Source organism: Zonotrichia leucophrys, chromosome 3 (assembly GCF_028769735.1).
Source record: "Zonotrichia leucophrys gambelii isolate GWCS_2022_RI chromosome 3, RI_Zleu_2.0, whole genome shotgun sequence".
In the NCBI taxonomy this organism is placed as follows: domain Eukaryota; kingdom Metazoa; phylum Chordata; class Aves; order Passeriformes; family Passerellidae; genus Zonotrichia; species Zonotrichia leucophrys.
Window position 1 is genome coordinate 96,990,113 of NC_088172.1, and position 19,548 is coordinate 97,009,660.

At 44.0% G+C, this 19,548-nt stretch overlaps 1 long non-coding RNA gene across 1 annotated transcript in view; it reads left to right on the top strand.

The window, feature by feature from the left end:
• The first annotated feature begins 1,641 nt into the window (after window positions 1–1,641).
• The window catches only part of LOC135446037 (uncharacterized), a 36,717-nt gene continuing 18,810 nt past the window's right edge, over window positions 1,642–19,548 (top strand). The window contains exons 1-2 of the long non-coding RNA XR_010439653.1: window positions 1,642–1,877; window positions 13,496–13,638. This is a non-coding gene — a long non-coding RNA (uncharacterized LOC135446037). The remainder of the gene's footprint in view (window positions 1,878–13,495; window positions 13,639–19,548) is intronic.

Consider the following 19,548-nt stretch of genomic DNA (forward strand, 5'->3'; position numbering starts at 1 on the left):
GTTTAAGTCTCTGATTTTTATGTACAGATATTGGTTATGTCTGTATCTCTTCTGTTGTGGGTTGCAGCTGTTTCTGTAATATCCTTCTATAAGTTTCTAAGAACACGCTCCATTTGCAGTGATAATGAACTAATTAAGAAACTAAAATCAGCCAGCTTTCTTTTAAAAGAAATCTATTTAATTTAAATTTCTTAAAGTATACTACCACTCTCCAGATATTGAAATTGCACTCTTTTGTGTTCTTAATACGTTTCAACAAGATCAAGTAGCGGCAACAAAATATTCCATTTCCATGGAAATCAGCGTAGCTTTCTTTGCCTCTAATCAAACCACTTTGCTGAAAGCTAAACTGTTTATTTTTAACCTCTCAGAAGATGAAAGCTTGGCATGCCTTTTATGTCAGGAGTGTGGCTGTTCTCCTCTGCTTCATGAGGTGTTTTGGCTTCAGCCTCACCTGGGGCTGAGCTGGGCACTGGGACAGATGTGCAGGAGATGCTGATGCCTCTGCCCTGCTTGCTTTGCTCTGCTGGCAGTTTCCTGCCCAGGGCAGTGGGAAGCAGCATAAAAAAGGAGAGAGCTGCCCAGGACTGCCTCCTGCCTGTCTGCAGGCTGGCTCAGTGAGCAGCAGCAGGATCTGCAGGGGCAAAGTGCAGGGGATGCTCAAAGAGCTGGGATATCTCATGCACACGCATGAAATAAAATTGGTTGTCTGATCATTAGTCCCAAAAGCAAAGGATGAGGTCAGGACACAGGCAGCACACAGGGGAACCCATATACCACTTTCCAATTAATGTCCTGCTCAGCTCAGTGTAAAAGGCAGTTCTGTGACGACTGCCACTGCAGAACAGCAGAAACAGAGGAACAGAAGGGTGCCTGGAGCCAAAGCTGTTGACAGTCTTGGTCTGAATCCAGCCATGGTCCTTGCATACCATGCTTGGTGGTGAAGGTTCAGAGGCTCTGCAACCTCCTGTGCAGCTGCCAGCCACTTCTGGCCTCACAATCAGAGAGACTCCTGGGTGTCCTCCCTGGCTCTGAAGGTTCAGAGCTCTGAAAGTTCATTCCTATTGAATGGCATCAATAGGAAAGCACATCTCAAGAATGCACACTCCAGCATGGTGAAAGCCCTCATTGTACCATACTTGCAGGTAGGTCACTTATTTTTATTTTTTCCTAAAGAACAACCTGCTGACTTGGAGCATTCTACTAAACCACAAGCTATTACAGTAAATTGCCTTGGGTGCATTTATTTTTTGAGAAACCCAGTTGCTGTAACCAAGCTGATATTTATTTTTGAAGAGCACAGGCAGCACATCCCATCAATGCACGTGTGTTATGAGGGGTCCAGCTCAGTATTTGGATGTAAAGATGCTTTTTCAGTTTAGAGATACTTCTATTTAGGGTTGCCATCTCCTCTATGCAGACTCAGCACTGCACCAAGGCACTTCTGTGGTGAATAATGCAGGAACGAGCTAATGCAGACAACAGCATTCAGGTGGGAACAGGAGCCCTCAGGTGAGAGGAGCAGCCAGGGGGAGGTGACTGGCAGGTGATGGCAAAAATAGGGTGTGGGGAAAAGGAGTAGGAGGGTAGGAAAGTTGGCAGGGATTTCCCATGTCTGTCCCATTCCTGTCTATGGTCCCCACCAAGGTCTCCTCCTGTTCCAGGTGTGTCACCTTGGTGCCTGTGAGCAGGGAGCAGTGCCTGGCTGCCATGTGCTGGGGGGGTGGTTCTGTTCTTTCAGAGTTCTGCTCTTTCAGCTCTCTTGGCAGCATCCTGAGGTTGGTGGTATTTGCCACCTTCTCCAGGCTGAGCCCATGCTCTTCCCTGCCAACAAAGCACGGCCTGTGGATCTCACCAACATCACCTGTATTGATCTGGTAAGACTGATTTATTGGTTTGGGGTTTTTTTCATTTTCTGTTTTGACCTCAACAGCTTAACTTATTGATGTATCTGTTTGGCCTTGCTTTTGTTGAAGGTTGTGCACCTGAACACAGTTTAGAATCAACTGCAGTGCTTTTCCTTTCCTTGTCTCACGTTCTCATGCTCCTGACAGCGCCAAAGCAATTGCAGGGCTTGGGGACAACGCAGGGCCTGAACCTTCAAGGGCAGGAACAGGTAATCAGCTCATCAACACAAAGGCCTGTGCAGAGATTTTATTTACCTCTGCTGATGACACACAGGAGGGAACAACCTCCTGCTTCCTCTTTAACAGCTCGATGCTTCTGCACAAACAGCAGCAACCAGCAGTAAAATTGTCTCCTTGCCAGGAAGGTCAGGAGCTGCAGCTCCCAATTCCCTGGGAAAAGTGTGCAGGAAAATACCATTTTTGTGAGGTCACTCTTTACCCTGGAAGTGGCATTGAACTGCCTGCATGGGGTCTCTGCCAGCTGGGGAGGGAGAGAGGTTTTCTCATGATGCCAGAAATGTACTCCAGAGTTGAACCAGGGAAACAGCAGGAGGATAATCAGAATGACCTGATATGAAATAATCTCCTCTGTTTTACTGGGGGGTTTTTGTTAGCATTCAGATAAGACTTTAATTAAGGGTTTCATTTGTTACCTATTGATCTTTGATATTTACCCATGGTCCTTTTTTTTTATTTGATTGATTTGATCTTGCTAGATAGGAATTAAATGCACAATTAGTTTGAAGTTAGCTGAAACTGAATAGTTCTGTTAATGAATGATTTGCTGACAATACAAATTGCTCAGGTTGCTGACAGACTCCAGGAACCACTGCAGGACAAACCGATATATTACAGCAGGTGTCTGAAACTGGCAGATGGTTAGGGAGAAGAAACAGATAAGCAGGGAATTCCAGAAAAATTAACCTTTTTCCTTTCTGTGCCACATAGGCCTCACCTGAGGCATCATTGCTAGAAAAATGAGGCCATTGTGAGATTTGTTGGCTCACAAAAGCCAGGTGTGTGTGCAAGTGCAGCCTGCAGTGTTTCACTGCCTCTGAGCCAGGCTCTGCTTCCCCAGGGGTGTTTAGTGGTTACTTTCCCAATACACAACACAGGGAAGGTGGAGCAGAACTGCAGAACAGAGCTGTGTGTGTGAGAAAAGGGCCAGCAGAGCACAGCTTTGCTTCTCATGTTATCCCCACACAAAACATCTCTTGGGAACAGCATTTCTGGTGATTCCAGCAGCAAAACAAGCTGTTTTACACCTATGTGCCTGCCAGAAGGTGCATGTCAGCCAGCAATAGGAAGAAAAAGGGGTGAAGGGATGTGTGTGTGTGAGACGGAGACAAAAGTTTCAGTTGTTTAAATCCCAGGTGATTTCTCTTTAAAGAAAAAAAAATCACTACTTCTATTCTCTTTTTCCTGCCTGTTTTCCCTAGAGGGAGTTATCTTTTCTTCACCAGTTTTCCTCCTCCTTCCTTTTTTCTTTTTGGCACTGTAAGAAGAGGAAGAAAAGAAAGTATGCCAGAGGAAATGAAGGAGAAATGGATAACCACAACCTGGAAAAGCATTTAATTTTTTTTATCACTACCTAAAAACCAGAAAATGGTTTTAAAGTAACTTTTATGATATAGGCATTATTCCAAGTAATTTTTTAAATGCCTATCAGGTCAAGCAATTGTTTCTGTGTCTGTCATGCAAATGGAGGAGTAACAATGGGATGGGAAAAACTGGCTTACTTCATAATTGAAAAAAAAATTTGGTCACATCAGTTTTTGTTTCTGTACAGCCTCTTGCTTTCTGACTGTGATGTTGAACACCAGCTTTATTGCTGCCTTGTGCATTCAGGGTTTAGAAGTGTGTTGCTGCATTACAGGGGATTAGATTGGCTGGGGCTCTGAGCAGCCTGCTCTGGTGGCCCTGCCCTGGCAGGGAAGTTGGAACAAGATGAGCTTCAAGCTCCCTTCCAGCCTAACAAATTCTGTCATTCTGTGATTGAGGCATTTGGCCGTGAACACTGAGCTAGGGAACAGCAGGGGCTGCCTGACCCCATGAGGATGCAACACCTGTGGATGGAGGCAGCCAAACCATCATCCAGCATCCTGGCCCTACAAGGAAAAGCCAGAAAAAGGGGTTTTTTGGGATTTAATGTAGTTTTGAGGGTTTTGGGGTTTTTTTTTTTCCCCTCCACAAGACTGGTGAGGATGGTGGAAGGGAGCAAGTGGGGATGCCAGGGGTGAGCTTCATCTGCCACAGGAGGGAGAAGTTGGGACCATGCCCAGAGGGAGAATGAAGCTCAGCCAGGAGGGCTTCTGAGGACACCTTTCCCTGAATGGGAAAGCACATCATTCCAACAGTGAGAAAGGATCTGGTTTAAGGGCTAAACCAAAAAGCTGTGTATTGCTGAAAATGCAGAGTCTCAATTTTCCTGTGACATGCAGGATTCATTTCTGGGCCTTGCAGTTCATGAGATAATGGACTGCATAACTGCTCTTCATCACTGTGACTAACAGCCCCTTTTTGGCACACGTCCTGGAACTCAAAGCAGTGTAATTTTTATTTCTGGATATCACAACTAATTATTCTATTACAACTAGCTGAAATGTTACAACTAACATTTTTCATCTGGGCCCTGGTTATCCTTTCCATTTTATAAAGCCTGCTTCTGCACAGATTAAATTTTGAGGCTATTAACACTTTGATTACGGTCTAGTCATATTAAATTATCCCTTGGTAGTGAGGTTGTCCTGTCAACCACTATGATACCCACAATTAATTGAAAAGAGAACTGGTGGTTTGATGCAAAGGCTGAGCTGGAGTAGGGTAGCAACACCCAGGGAGTCTGGTGCAGGCTCAGGTGGGCTCTCCCTCCTTCCTTGCAGTGAGGCTGGTGACAAAATGGAGTTAGGCTATAAATGGGAACAGGATTTAGGCTTGTAACAAAAGTGGGTGGCTGCATGCTGGAGCATAATTAGTTTTTTAAGTCCTCCAGGGTGACACAGGAGAGAGAAATATAAAAAATAGGAAATTGAGTTACTACCTTCTGCTTAAAAGTAGGTCTCCATCAAAGGGGTTCAAAGGGCCTTGGGGAAACAGCACAGCTCCAGGGAACAGAAATCATGGTGTTTGGGCCTTCAGCCCTGGTATGCAATGCCACTGCCCACTCATTTCAGGTTGCTGTTTACCGGGATATTTCAGGGTCCCTGAGGGGAGATATGCCACAGAGACTCCCATTACCAGCAGGAGGACTTTGTGGTGGTTTCCAAACACATCATCCCTGGACTGAGCATCTCCATGGATAATTGCCTTTTTGGCAGCTGTTGCCTACGGGAGAGCAGCTCACCCCAGGCCTGCCTTGTTTATCTCCCCACACTGGGACAGACAATGAGCTACGATTTTTCCTTCCATAATTATTGATAGAGTGTCTGGTAAATGCCTCCTTGCCTCCTCAGCAGACTCAAAGGTTAGCTTGTTAACAAGGAGGTTTTCAGATACTCCCCACCCGTGTTCCCTTCAGGGGCGAGCGGGGTGTCTTTCAATGCTTGTTTGATGCTGCTCACACGGGCAGGCAGCACGGTAACAAGGCAAATGATTGTCTGCTTTGCTGATCAGAGCCTCTAATAACTGCTGCCTTGCTGCTGCACATTCAATTCCTGACAAACCTACAGGCACTTACCATTTGGGCTGATGTTATTTTTACCCCTGACACCAGTTTGTCCCAGTTGGGCGCGGGGTTGTTGCGTCTAATTGCAAATGATCTTGTACGGTTTCTTTTCCCTGATATCTCCAGAGGCAAAACTTTTGGAGTGCCAGCAGCAGGCAATACAGTTTCAAAGCATTTGGGAATGACAATTAGGGCTTATTTAGGTGATGATTGAGCTGCCTGAGAGCTCAGTGCCCACCAAAACGCACTGTGGCCTTAGACAAAGGGAATTTTCTTGCCTGCCTACATCTGATGAAGAGGGATACTTGCATGATGATGGCTTCTTTTCTCTGTTCAGTTGTTTGCACCTGCAAAAAGTAGTGTGCCCATCTTTGCATGGAGGCTGATGCATTGTCACATGGGGTTTGTCTATGCTAATTTATGTTACTGCCTAGAATACAAAAAAAATTGCAAGTAGCTCTAAAAAGTAGAAATTTTTCTTTTTCTTCCCCTAATCTCTAATAGTAAAATTGGGTTTGTAATAAATGTAGTAAACATAGGTTTGTGGGTAAATAGTAAACTTAAATTTCTGCTGTTTAGTTCCACTAAACCAACTCAAATTTCTGCTGTTGGTTACTTCCACTAAATCAACGGGTAGAACTGTTTTGTTGTGCAGGTGTGAATTTCATTTGCTGTTTGTTGTGTTTTACTGTTGGAGCACAAGTGCAATTTTATTTGAGGTAGGAGTTAAGGCTGTGTTTCCAACACTAAATACCCTGTACTTTGGAGACAGGCTCTGCTGTTCTGCCCTGGCATCTCCCAGCCCTCAAGCAAGGCAGGAATGCATTGCAGACCTTTCCAAATTCCACAGTCCTTGCAGGTGGCTGGAGCACATTTTCTGCAGCAGACACAGTGGGATTTCCCCTCCGCTCCCATTCCTGCATGGCAGAAGCACACCAGCTCATCAGCTTCTTCCCTCCTGCTGCTGTTAGTTCTTACTGCTTCCAGAAATATTGCTGGATCTGGGTTAAGTGGGAGCTGCAGAGCAGGAGGGCAGAGCAAGCCTTTGCTCTGAGCCTGGAGAACCATCGGCCGCACTGCGCAAAACCAAGCGCGACCTCGGTCCCGAGGAACTCGGCCTGATGTATGTGAAGCTCACACGTTCTATAAATAAGCAAAGTGCATGTGTGAGGGCACAGAAGTAGGAGGACAGTGTCAGAAGGCATTTGCTGGTTGCTTGAGGAGCAGTCAGTTGAGATGAAAGCTTTGTGGCCAGACTTTCCCAAAGAGCTCGCTCGCATGATTGAGGTCGGCTCTCATTTAGCCACTAAAATTAGCAGTGGAGCTTCTAGGCCAGCTGACTCTTTTGGGTGCTAAACAGCTTTGACAGCCTGGCCAGAGATAGCCCAGAAAGTGCATCTGAGTGTGGAAAAAAAAAAAATTCTATTGGTTATGGAGTTTCTCCAAATGGAGCGTCCCTCCTCTGGAAACGCATCCCTCACACTGCCTGCAAAGGTTTTGAAAGCCTATTTCTGCTTTGCAGATAGGTAGGAGACACTTGGAGATTTGTGCAAGCAGAGAGGTACAGATCTGTAGTGCACATCCCCAGCTCTAGGGCTGCTTGAGCTGTATTCAAACTGCTGAACACTCAAGTCATGTAAGACTGGATGAAAGTCAGTGCTGTACAACAGTCCCCAACCATAAAACAGGCACTGTCCTCTGCTTCTCTCCAGGAATGATAGAGGTGGCATTTAAAAACAAGCCAAACACCCCACAACAAACCCAAACAAGCAGAAAAAAACAGAATAGCAAGCTTTTTCCTTCTTGCTCCTGTTTTTGGTGTTGTCCTTTGTCTTCTGGTTTTAGCTTTAAAAGCTTGAAGTTTCCCCCACTGTGAATTGGGTAAGATGTATTTTTAGAAAACAATAAGGATCTCATGAGGCTAGAGCTGGGTCTAATAAAGAAAAGACTAATTGGGGAAGGGCAAGAACCAAATGGTAATGTTTCACTTATTATTATGAAAATTACCCATGGATAGGAAGAGGAAACAGCTGGAATTAATATTGTCTCATTTGCATTTTGATTTTTTGAAGTCAAATAGAACAAGAAGTATTTGGTAAGAAATGAGAAATTGAAATACTATTTTTTTGAGTTTTTCATGTAAAAATCTTTAATCCATTATGGGAAATATCCATAAAATGGTTTTCCATGTGTCCTGTAGAGAGCTGGTCCTTTAGAAAATACCTAAATTCTCTTTCTGGATCTGTGCCAGATACTTTAGGCTTAATGTAGAAATCACAAAATTTGTTAATACAAAGGGCAGCAAATGAAGCAGGACTTTGGGTAGAAAGGCCCCTGGAAGGCTATTGACTAAATCTGCAGGTTCATTAATCACCTATGGATGTGAGTTTTCCTTTTTTTTTTTTTCCTATGAGCCAGAAGATATATTTTTAAGTAAGACAAATGAAGAAAGGGTGGTTCTACAACTCATTTTATGACAGTGATGGAAAGTCAGAACTTTATTTCAAGTGTGTACCCACCATCTGTGGGGAGCTGGAGCAGAACTGAGTGATAAGGCCATGACCTTTGAATGAATTCTCATTGAACAACCTCTCTGGGTGAAATTCAGCCCTTGGATATGAAGGTATTTCTTATTAAAGACGTGCATCTGAGAGCTAAACACAGCTACAGGAGTCCAGGCCAAACAAATCTGATCAGGCTATGAAAGTGAATTTTCACTCGTTATATGTAGGGAATGGTGTTGGATCAGTGAATGAAGTCCTACAGAGCTCTGATAAAAATTATCTTTATCAAAACTAACAAATTTGGTTTGGCCATCTTGGGTCATTTTATTGTTATTATCGCTTTGTGAGTGATCACCCAGAACAAAGTTTTCAGACTTTCCAGGAAATTAACTGAACATCGGTTACTGTCTGTCTTCCAAATTTATGGCTCTGCAGCTGACTATAGAGCCAGACAAACAGCCATAAATAATCTCTCATGTCTTCCAGCTCCTCAAACTGAAATCTGCTTCCTTGGGAGGAGGCAAAATGAAACTGGTGCATTACAAACAAATTTATTACAAGGTGTGTTCAGTCTTTCGTGAAGCATGAGAAATCATCAGTGCTTAGCAGGGAATGAGATTTGTTTTCCTTTTTACTTTTTATTTTATGAGTATGAATGTATCTGAGAAACTCAGTAAGAGGAGCAGCATGGAATAAGTTTACCTTCTAGAAGTCAAAAGCAAAGGCCAGGCCTGGAGCTGATTAATGGCTGCATAATCTATCAGTTCAGAACCAAGGAGCTGTGGTAGAGGCTAAGTTATTTGTAAGGTAATTTAGCTTGACCTAATGAAGGCCAAGTTCCCACAGACTATGGCAAGGTCTATCAATCTCCCTGGCTCTGGAAGCACTTGGAGAGTTTTCTTACTGTATCATCATAAGTGCATTTGTTGTTTTTGAAATATTACTGCAGTGTTGCTATAGGACACGAAAGAACAGAAGCGCACACTGCTGTTCTCAAGGTGAAGAAAAAAGGGAAGTTTATTTTCTCTAACATTTATAGTTTTCCAAAAGTGGCAGTGGATTGGAGGGTGACAGTGCTACCTCTCCAATGACACTGTACAGACCATGTCCATCAAATTTCTCCTCCTCCATAAATGAATGCAAAACAATGAGTTATTTACAGAAAGTGTGTGAGAAAGTTTGCTACAAGAATGTCAACATCAGAAGGCTTAGAAAATCTTTAAAAACCAGGGTGACAACAGAGAATATTTTTTAAAAATTCTTTTTAAAAAGTAAGACTGTAGCAATGGTGGTAGTATCTCTGAGATAACAAATTATTACTAGAAGGGGCAAAACTGCAGCAGCAGGGTACAATGCTGAATTCCCCAGGTGTAGAAAATCCTTTCACCCTCTTTAGTCTGCAGTAGGAATAATTAAGTTTCTCCCTTGCTAAACTTTTTGTTTAGCAAGTCCCCTTGTGTCAGGCCTTTCTTGCAGCAGATAATGGCAGGTGCTGTGGTGGGGTGACAGAAAACTCATGCTGACTACAGACAGAAGGTGCCTGAGGAAGGTGACTCATGAAGGGTTTTGTTTGCACACACTTAGACCAAAGCAGGGATTTTTTTTTAACTGGTGGCTACCAAAGAGCAGCACATTCCCAGCCCTCACCAACACAGCTTGGTACCTTCAGCTGCCCAAAATCTAGAATTGGATCAGTTGTCCCTGACCCTCCTGCCAAGGAGCTCCTCTTTTGGGTGCCTGTTCTGCACAGACGTGTGCTGGAGAGGGAGTGAAAGCAAAGTGACTCCCCTTGTCGCAGACATCTTTTATGGAAAATCCTTTCCTTAGGATTTTTCCTCCTGAAAAGCTGAGAGGCCTCAGGAACAAAATGTAAACATTGATTATCTGCTGCTGTGGAATACAACAGGTGCATCTGTGATTGGCCCATGTTGGAATGTTTGTAATTAATCACAGCCCAGCTGGCTCAGACAGAGTCCAAGACAGCTGTCTTTATCATTCTTTCCTGTTCTATTCTTAGCTGGTCTTCTGATGAAATCCTTTCTTCTATTCTTTTAGTATAGTTTTAATATAATATATATGATAAAATAATGAATCAAGCCTTCTGAAACATGGAGTCAGATCCTCGTCTCTTCCCTCATCCAAGAACCCCTGTGAACACTGTCACGACCCCTGACACCTCAGTGCTGCAGAGATCCACATACCTGAACTCCTCTAAGGTTTTCCATCTTTGCAACAAGGATGATAAGCATTGGTCCCAACTCTGTTTCCGGACTACAAAGTAAATTTGGGCCAGTTTTCTTCACACAGAGAAACATGGAAATTAATAGGCATGAATGAGGAATCTTAAATTCTACATCATGGATTATTTTTGCATTGTTGAAGATAACATAAGAGCAGCCCATGGCTGTTTGCACACCTGGCTCATCTCACAATTATTTGCTCAAGAAGGGCTGAAGGTCTGGTACAGTCTGTGTAAGACACTGCAAAAGCTTCCAGTGGTTTCAGTGACTTCTAGTTGAAATTGCTTTGTTGATAGTCTTTGCTACTTTCCTCCAACAAAAAAAAATGTCTTTTTTAATAAGGAGAATTATCTGTGTTTTTTCACTGTAGCTCTGCCTGTTTACCCTGTTGCTTTACTTACACTGTATTCTTATCAATATTTAGTTTCTTCATATTTCCACTTAATTCCTCCAGGAATGATCTTTTGGGGCTAGTTTGCAGTTTGCTGGTATATTCCTTTCTCACCCAGCAAATCCAGCTGTTGCATTTCTTTTTCCCACTGCCTTATTCAGCCTTGTACCCTTTCCAGGTTTTCCTCCTCCTTCTCCCCCTTCCTCCTCCTTCCATGCAGAGGAATGTTCTGTGCTGTGCCTTTTTTGTTCTCCCTTTCTGCTTTCCTCATTTCCTTGTGATATCTCCCTGGAAAGAAAATAAGCAGAGAAGGAGCCACGGAAGGAGGCAGTGCAGCCGTACTTAAAAAACAGGAAGGCAAAGATATGGAGTGATGGATGGTAGCTCAACATAATGTCTGGGCTCTCCTCACCTCTTTTGTTGCTCTATGCTAAGCAGAACTGCCACACTCTCTCCATTTTAAAGATGGGTGAAAGGGTTCAAACAGCAAAACCAGCCAGTTCAATATTTTATATTTGCAAAGCAAAGCTTCAAAATGTAGCTCAAAGCTGTCTCTGGATGGTGCAGGCTAAATGTGGCAGCAGTGGTAAGCTCCTGGACTTTCCCACAAGGAAATTTTGGGGCTCCTGTCCCAGAAACAGCTGGCAGATAAAGCTTAAAGTCAGGATTTGCATTCACTCATTTACTTCAATGAGTTGCAACTCTGTTACAGGGTTTTATGTTTTCTAATGATGTTGTTTTTAATTTTATTTTAATAGTAGTGCCATTACTTACTCTGGAAGTATACTTCAGTTGCTTAGACACCTCAGTATTCCAGGGACATCTCTCTTTACAGAAGGAAATTAATTCAATGTTTAACTCATAGAGGCATCTTCTGCAACCTGTTCTTAATGGGCAAAACAAAGATAAATTCAATACAGTGCAAATCATAAGAATAATATCCAGTGTCTTCCTTCCTCCTTTCTTGGGGCAGACCTGCCAGGCAGCATTGCAGAGAGCTCTGTGGTGGGAAAAGCAGATGCAGAAAGTGTTGCCATCAGTCTTTGCCTGCACTTCGATAAACCCATTGACATTCACGGACTGTAATGGCAGAAAAGCTTTCCAGAATCATTTGACCAGAGAAATTTGAGTTATCATCATTGTCGTATCTCAGCCTGACAGGGAAAATGATTTGTTGGTCAAAACGTCTCGTAAACACAGACATTTGATTCAATTTCATCAGATGCAGCTCCTTGTGCAGAATGAGGGTGGCTGGTTCCCAAGGGAAGGGGCAATGGAAGAGCAGGGAATTCGCTGACTCTTGCACTGCTGTCAGGGTGGCTCTGGGTCAGCAGGGAATGCATCAGGAGAAATGCTGGCTGCCTGGGGAGAGGGAGGCTCTCCCAGGCCTTGGAAGCAGCTCCCCATTCTGGCTCAGCATGCCAGGCACAGGCTGGGCTGAGCTGGGACTGAGCTTTGTGTGCTGGAGTCAGCCAGAGACCTGCTGGGAAGAGGGAAAATCCATGTAGCCCTTCATACCTGTGTGGTATTTTCTGAGAGCCCCGTCAAAGGGAGGAAATTATGAATCTGACTGCATGTTCTTAGGAGGCTTCTATTCTATTCTATTCTATTCTATTCTATTCTATTCTATTCTATTCTATTCTATTCTATTCTATTCTATTCTATTCTATTCTATTCTATTCTATTCTATTCTATTCTATTCTATTCTATTCTATTCTATTCTGCTGTACTAAAACCATACTAAAGAATAGAGAAAGGATACTTACAGAAGACTAAAAGATAATAATGAAAAACTCGTGACTGCCTCCAGACTCCCAACACAGCCTGACTGTGATTGGTCATTAAGTCAAAACATTCACATGCTGGATAAACAATCTCCAAAGCAGCAAAACACAGGAGAAGCAAATGAGATAATATTGTTTTCATTTTTCTCTGAGGCTTCCCAGGAGAAAATCCTGGGCAAGGGGATTTTTCAGAAAATGGGAATGTGACAGACCTGAATGACACTGGTGAGGGATGGGGCTGGCCCAGTGCCAGCCAACAGCACCCAGGATCTCCCTCTGCAGGCACTCATGGGCCTGAGCAAATCTCCTTGTGCTAATGGCCTTATTAAGATCAAGCCAGTGTACATTGCAAATCTACACAAAGAGAAATTAGAGCCCAGATTAGATTAGGGGCTGGAGGCTGGGAGCGTACAGCTGTTTGCCAAATTGCACGCTGAATTTCATTTTTGAATAGACTTTTACTGATAGCAATTTGAAGGCAGTCATTAGAGCCATCAGCTCTTTGAATGAGAAATTTCAAGGGACACTTCAGCATAAATCTGCTCCTCTGCTCTAAGAAATTATTCCTGATATGCTTTGGGCTATGGAAACCAATTACATGAATTTTGCACAATAACCAGTTTCTCCCAAATGGGAGTAGCACTCCTGGCCATAAACAGACATCTTTTTACTTCCAATTAACTGTGTGGGTGTGTAAATATAAGGAAAACTGCCTTTTCAACTTGCATTTATTAAACAGAAAACAATGAGGGAAAGGAATCATCATTCACAGTTAGAATATGAGACTCTGGCCATCCTTATTCCCTTCCTCTCCAAGCCAGCTGGAATTGTGAAAACAAACCCTTTCCCATTAAATCATAAATACTGCAGGTTTTATTCCTTACTGACTCCTAGGCTCCAAGATTTAGGAAAGGGTGGGATATTAATTTCCAGAGCTAAACTTGATATAACTCACAGTGCTCTGGCTGTCATTTAAACTTCAGGTGTGTTTTTCTTCTATTGCAGATACTCCAGAGCTGCCCTGTAATCCCCAAATCCTACTGAATTCACAGCCTAGTGATGCAGCAATGTCAAAGGGATGCAGCTGGTAATTCTGCCTGGCTGTTAAACTGTCTCATGTCACCCTGCTTCCAATGGCTGCTGACAAGGTATGTGTTTTACCTGCTCTCAAGTGCTTTAATCTTAGTATTAGTGGAAAAATAAGCCATTATTAATGCTTAAAGCCATTGTTATCTTCTCTCTCTGCCAGCCAGTTCTACATTAATATTAGGGTGTCTAAACTGAAGCTTTGTACGTGTGACTCAGGCCTCCCATGTCATTAGTTTGAAAACCCTGAGAGCATTTTCTTACACAAAAATTGCACAGGGAAGGAAGAGGGGTCTTTTTATTTACCTTCAGATTTCCATCCTTGAGGATTTTCTTGCTGGGTGTTCTCAGGTTGCAGCTTCAATTAGAAGACTTAATTGATATTGTATGAACACCAGGATCCCTTCATTCCCCAGGAGCAGCAGCTTTCATTAAAACCACCACCCAATACCATGAGAAATGCAATTAAATTCTGGAGCTGCCAACATAGTTGCAAAAATGTTATATAAAGCCCAAAGTGATAAACACGTTGAGAGAGGAGGCTGAGCTGCTCTAGCAGGGCTCTGGTCTGGCATTCACATTCTCTGAAAAATTCCCTTCACCCACGATTTTCTCCTGGGAAGATGAGAAGCCTCAGAGAAAAGGAAAACAATTCTTTTGTCATTTGCTTCTCCTGTGTTTTGCTCACGTGGAATGTGTTTGGAGATTGTTTACCCACAGGTGATTGTTTCATTGGATTCTGGTGTGAGTTGTTTTGACTGATTGGTGAATTGGGGCCAAGCTGTGTTGGGGCTCTGGAAAGAGTCACACGTTTTCATTATTATCTTTTTAGCATTCTGTAAGTATCCTTTCTGTATTCTTTAGTATAGTTCAGTATTCTTTAATATAATATAGTATCATAAAATAATAAATTAGCCTTCTGAGAACATGGAGTCAGATTCACCATTCCTGCCTTTGTCAGGCATTTCCCAGCAAACACAATACTCTGGGTCTTTGGGGAGAGGCACAGCACTGCTCAAACCAGATCCAGCCAAGCCTTTAGCCAAGCTGGGGCCAGGACAGCTGCAGCCACAGCCCTTGCATGTCTCCTGTGTGAAGGCAGGGCCCTGTAATTGCTGCTGGACTTGTGTTAATCCATGCCTGGACAAGAGATGGAAGGATGGACCAGGAGAGCTTCAGTTGCATCTTCTGGGCCTCTTGCAAAGGTTGAGCTAATTGCAAAGCTTTTTTTCCTGAGTAGTAGTAGCAGCACTGGGAAGGCAAAAATAAACACTCATAATATGTCTCAACCCCCCCAGACTTAGCTGAATGGGAAGGAAATGCATTATGCCATTTTTTCTTCCAGTTGCTTGGCTTAGTGCAGTGATGACAGCACAACATGGGGAAGTTGTTCCTGCCAGGTTGAGGTGTGGACTCACATCCAGCCAGCAGGAAAGAGTTGAGGATTTGGGGCTGGGATGGGAGAGGAATTTTCCTTTGTTAACTGCTTTTGCATCTCACACTGAGAAGAGGATCAAAGTTTAAAGTGAGCAGGCCAGCAGAACAGTGCTGGATCTGTGATCCAGTATCCAGATGTATCTCTCCTTAATGTTCTCCTGAAGGCTTGAAGCACAATCAGAAGTTCATTTGAAATTGTGAAAGTCAAAGTCATAAGTGAGGAACATTGATAGGTAGGGAGGAAGAGACATCAAGAACTAAATTTGCTATTTTGGTCTGGGTTTCCCTCCACTATCTTTGGAAAAAAAGAGAGAGAGAGTGCATTGTAGAGCCAAAAACTCATCTAGCCACCACAACACTCCTTCCCCTTCAAAATTAGGGGGAAAAATCCTTCCAGGTACTGAAGAAGGGAATATGTGCAGGGTTCTGTGGTCCTCTCCCATTAGCCCTGGCTGTCTGCTGTCCTTTCCTTCAGCTGAACTCCTGCCCTTCCATGGGAGGTGCACCTTGTGGCCTTGCACACAGAAATTGCAGGAAAGTGGAAAAGTAGTTGTCTGTCATTCAGTTACTTGCTATTTTATTTGCCCTTTGAAGCACCAGAGAGAGGTCGTCTTTTTTAGGTAAGACCAATATTGGGAGCAATTTGTGATTTCAATTGTAAACAAGCTTGGTGTGATTGTGTAGCAGCAGATGCTGGGAAACATGAAGTATTTTATCTGGCGGGTCCTATCTCTCTGTAGGTCTTGCAGGCCAAGACACCGAGCTTTCCTGGGAAGACCCACCACAGGAACAGCACCCAGCTTTTTTCCTTTTTTCTTTTCCTTTTTTTTTTTCCTTTGCCATTTTGTTTTTTTTTTCCTTTCCCATTTTGTTTTTTTTTTCCCTTCACATTTTGTTTTTTTTTCCTTTCCCATTTTGTTTTTTTTTTCCTTTCCCATTTTGTTTTTTTTTTCCTTTCCCATTTTGTTTTTTTTTTCCTTTCCCATTTTGTTTTTTTTTTCCTTTCCCATTTTGTTTTTTTTTTCTTTCCCATTTTGTTTTTTCCCCCGTCCCCTTTTTTTTCCCCCTTCCCCTTTTTTTTCCCCCTTCCCCTTTTTTTTCCCCCTTCCCCTTTTTTTCCCCACTTTTCTTTTTTCATTTCGCCCCCCCTTTTTTTACCTTCCCCCCTTTTTTTACCTTCCCCCCTTTTTTTACCTTCCCCCCTTTTTCGCCCCCTTTCTCCCTCTTTTTTTCTTTTTTCTTTTTTTCTTTCTTTCCTTTTTTCTCCCTCTTTTCTTCTTTTTTGATTCCCCTCCCCCCTTTTTCCCCCCCTTTTTTTCCTTTCTTTCCCCCCCAGCCGCCACACTACTTTTCCTAACTTAAAAGCCAAACCCGCTCCTTTTCTCCCCATTGTGCAGGTCTGTAGAGGGAGAGCGCGCAGGGAGATGGGCAGGGGCGGGGATCGCTTTCATCCTGCCAGGGCTGTGTGTGTGTTGTGTGCGTGTGTGTGAGCATCCCGAGCATCCCGGGGGATCCCTCCATCCCTGCCTGCCCGGGAAGCGCCGCCGGCGGTGTGCGGAGCCGATAAGGAGATGAAACAATGCCTGCGACACCGGGATGGCTCGGTGAGGATGTGGCAGAGTCAAAAAGCTTTTGTGCCTTCGCTGCACGGGGCAGATCTGCTCGCTCCCGAGTGCTTAACTCCTTCTCTTCCTTTTCACTGTGTCATTTCATGCACAGCTTGTAGGAGCATGTCGGCATCTCCAGCTGGTCAGAGTGACCCCGAGAAAAGTTCCAAAGTCTCTCTTCCCAGCCCAGCGGTCGAAGGAGGAGTCAGGGCTCTTCATTTCTCAGTCTCAAGGTTGTTTATTGTATCTTATCTATCAAAAATTTTCTCCTGCTCTGCCGAGGTCAGCTCAGCAAGACAGTCCACGGCACTCTGCCTGCCTGCAGTGTTATCTTTTTATACTAAAAACTACATATATAATGTTTACAATTATTTTCCAATACCTATCACCTCTGTTAGACAGTGAGCTTCGACTCTAAACCAATCTGTAAGTGACAACATCACAGCAGAAGATGGAGGCCAAGAAGAAGAAGGAGAAAGGCTGGACATGCCCAGTTCCCTCCATTTTGCCTCCTGAACTCCCATTCTAAAAACCCCTAAATCTACTTTTCCACCCTGTGATAACTTCACTAATATTCCACTTAAGCTGTTGTGGCTTGCTGATCTTCATATAACGTTGGTAATTTGCTCCACGGGTCATAATCAAACCCACAGGGGCATTTTGGGCTCTATGCCAGGGTCTCCAAGACCCCTGGCAGGAATCTTGGCTGCTCAGGACAGCCAGAGGGATGTCCTGGGTCCTGACAGAGCATCCTAATTTGTGAATGCTGAGGAAATGGCACTTGTGTTTCTTGTTACTTGCTAGGTTTTACATTTCCTTTCTTCCTCTGTGAGACCTGTAAACCACTGCAGTGCAGCCCTAAGTGAAGATTTAGGGATGCCCAAGCTGTGCCTTGGCAGAGGTGGGAAATCTGAGATGTCCTTGCTTGAGATCCTCGAGTGGAGCTAAGGAACCAAATTTCTTATATTATTGATGCCTCATTTCCTCATTACTGCCACAAAGATTTATGTGAAGGGACTTGCAGGGTGCTAATGGAATTACCCACCTAAATCTCCCCTGTGCCAGTGGCAGAGAATGCTCTGGTTCTTTGCCCTCACGTTAGTGCTGGGTGAGTAATTGAATTATTTGTTCACTAGCAAAACTAAAAGTCCTTGAGTTTTGTTGGTGGGTGGTGCTGAGAAAAAGACACCATTTCAATACCTGTTTTTTTAATACTTTTACTTAATCTTGAGTTATAATTTGAAATACAAAATGAAAACATTTTGATAATTTTTCCCATTCCAGTGCCAGCAAGGGTCAGTGGTTTCATTCAGTAAACTCTGACCTTTTTCTTTAATTTTTTTTTTTTTAATTTTATTAACAAAATGCCATCTTGCAGCATTCCACTTATCTCTGTTTATTGTGCCTGCTCCTGTCAGGACTTTAATGTTGTTTCAGATCTGGTGCTGATTTTGCCGTGAGGCAATGGGAAAGGACTTCTCAGCAAAATCAGCACTAGATCTGAAATAATAATCAGTTAATTTCCTAAAATCCCTTTGGGTTTGGTGTCTGTGTCAGGGCACAGAACTGGGCTTGGGGAGGATGCAAAGAGCAGCACAATCACTTGTGTGGAACTGACTTCTGGTCTGCTGAAATCAGACCGCAATCTGAAATCAGCAGCACAATCACTTCAGGACCGACTTCTGGTCTGCTGAAAATGACTGAAAGAGGGGGAATAATTCTGGAAATCACTCTGAAATCAAGAGGGGAGGATACAGCTGGGGCTGGGCAGCCTCTCGTGTGAAACCACTTCTCTGAACCTTGTTCAAGTGTGTGCTCAGACACCGGGGAATGATTTATTCCTGTTCTGGGCCTCATCCTGTGGGGCTGGGAGTGTTGTCAGGAAAGGTGACCAGGTCAGCTGCTCCATGCACTAGGAGGACAGCTTGTGCCTATAAAGAGAAATACAAGTTCAGGACAATGGAAGTATGATAGTCTGAAGATTAATGACAGAAAACTATCACGTGTTGGAGGAGAGGAAAGTAAGCAGGAAAAAAGGAGCCTAAATTAGGCTGCAGCTCCCTGGGCAGAACACTCAGGTTATAAATATTCTGGCAGCATTTAGAGCAGGGCTGGCTGTGCTGGTTGCTCTTTGCTGTCCTTGACACTGTCTGTGTGCATTCATGCTGCTGCTGCTGTGCTGACAGAGCCTCCCCAAGGCTCCCTGAGGTGTGGGAGGAGACTGTCAGTGGGTTTGGCAGCAGGACTGGCTCCTGTCTCTGCTGGAGAGAGACTGTGGGGCAAATTGTTCCCCATTTGCCACAGCAGCACTGTGGGACAGGAGCATTTCACTGTGAGCATTGCATTGTGAGCATTTGATCCTGAACATTTCACTGTAAGCATTTCATTTCTCAGCTACTGCCAGGGATGCTGGGTTTAAAGAGCATCTTCTCAAAGGAGCTAAACCTCCCCACACCATCACTGAGTCACCCTGATCTTTGTGATCAGGCTGGCACAAGGGCTTGAAAAGCATCATCACCATCCTCTCCAGCCCCAAAGCTGTGATGGGCAAAGGAAATTGAGGCATGAAGAGGAAAATGTGGGGTGCTGATGTCCCAGCTGGGTTAGGAGAGCTGGGAGCAAAGCAGCAAAACGCTTCTCATTGTCAGGCTTAGGTCACAGCAGATTTTAGCCTTCAAAACCCCCAGTGATTGTTTTAGAGGAGCAGAATTCTCATTGCTGCAGGGAGCCAGCACCTGCAGTGAGCTCTACCTCTGCCTCCCTTGGTCTTGGCCCTTTCCTGGGGGGACCAAGGAGTGAGGGGAAGGCAGCAGTGTGAGCTAAATGAGATCAGGCACTGGTCACTGTTTGCTGGGCTGCCATGTGTGGATCCCTGGGAATTGCTGCATTGCTGAGTGCAGTCAATCCACTTAACCAGCACAGCACTGC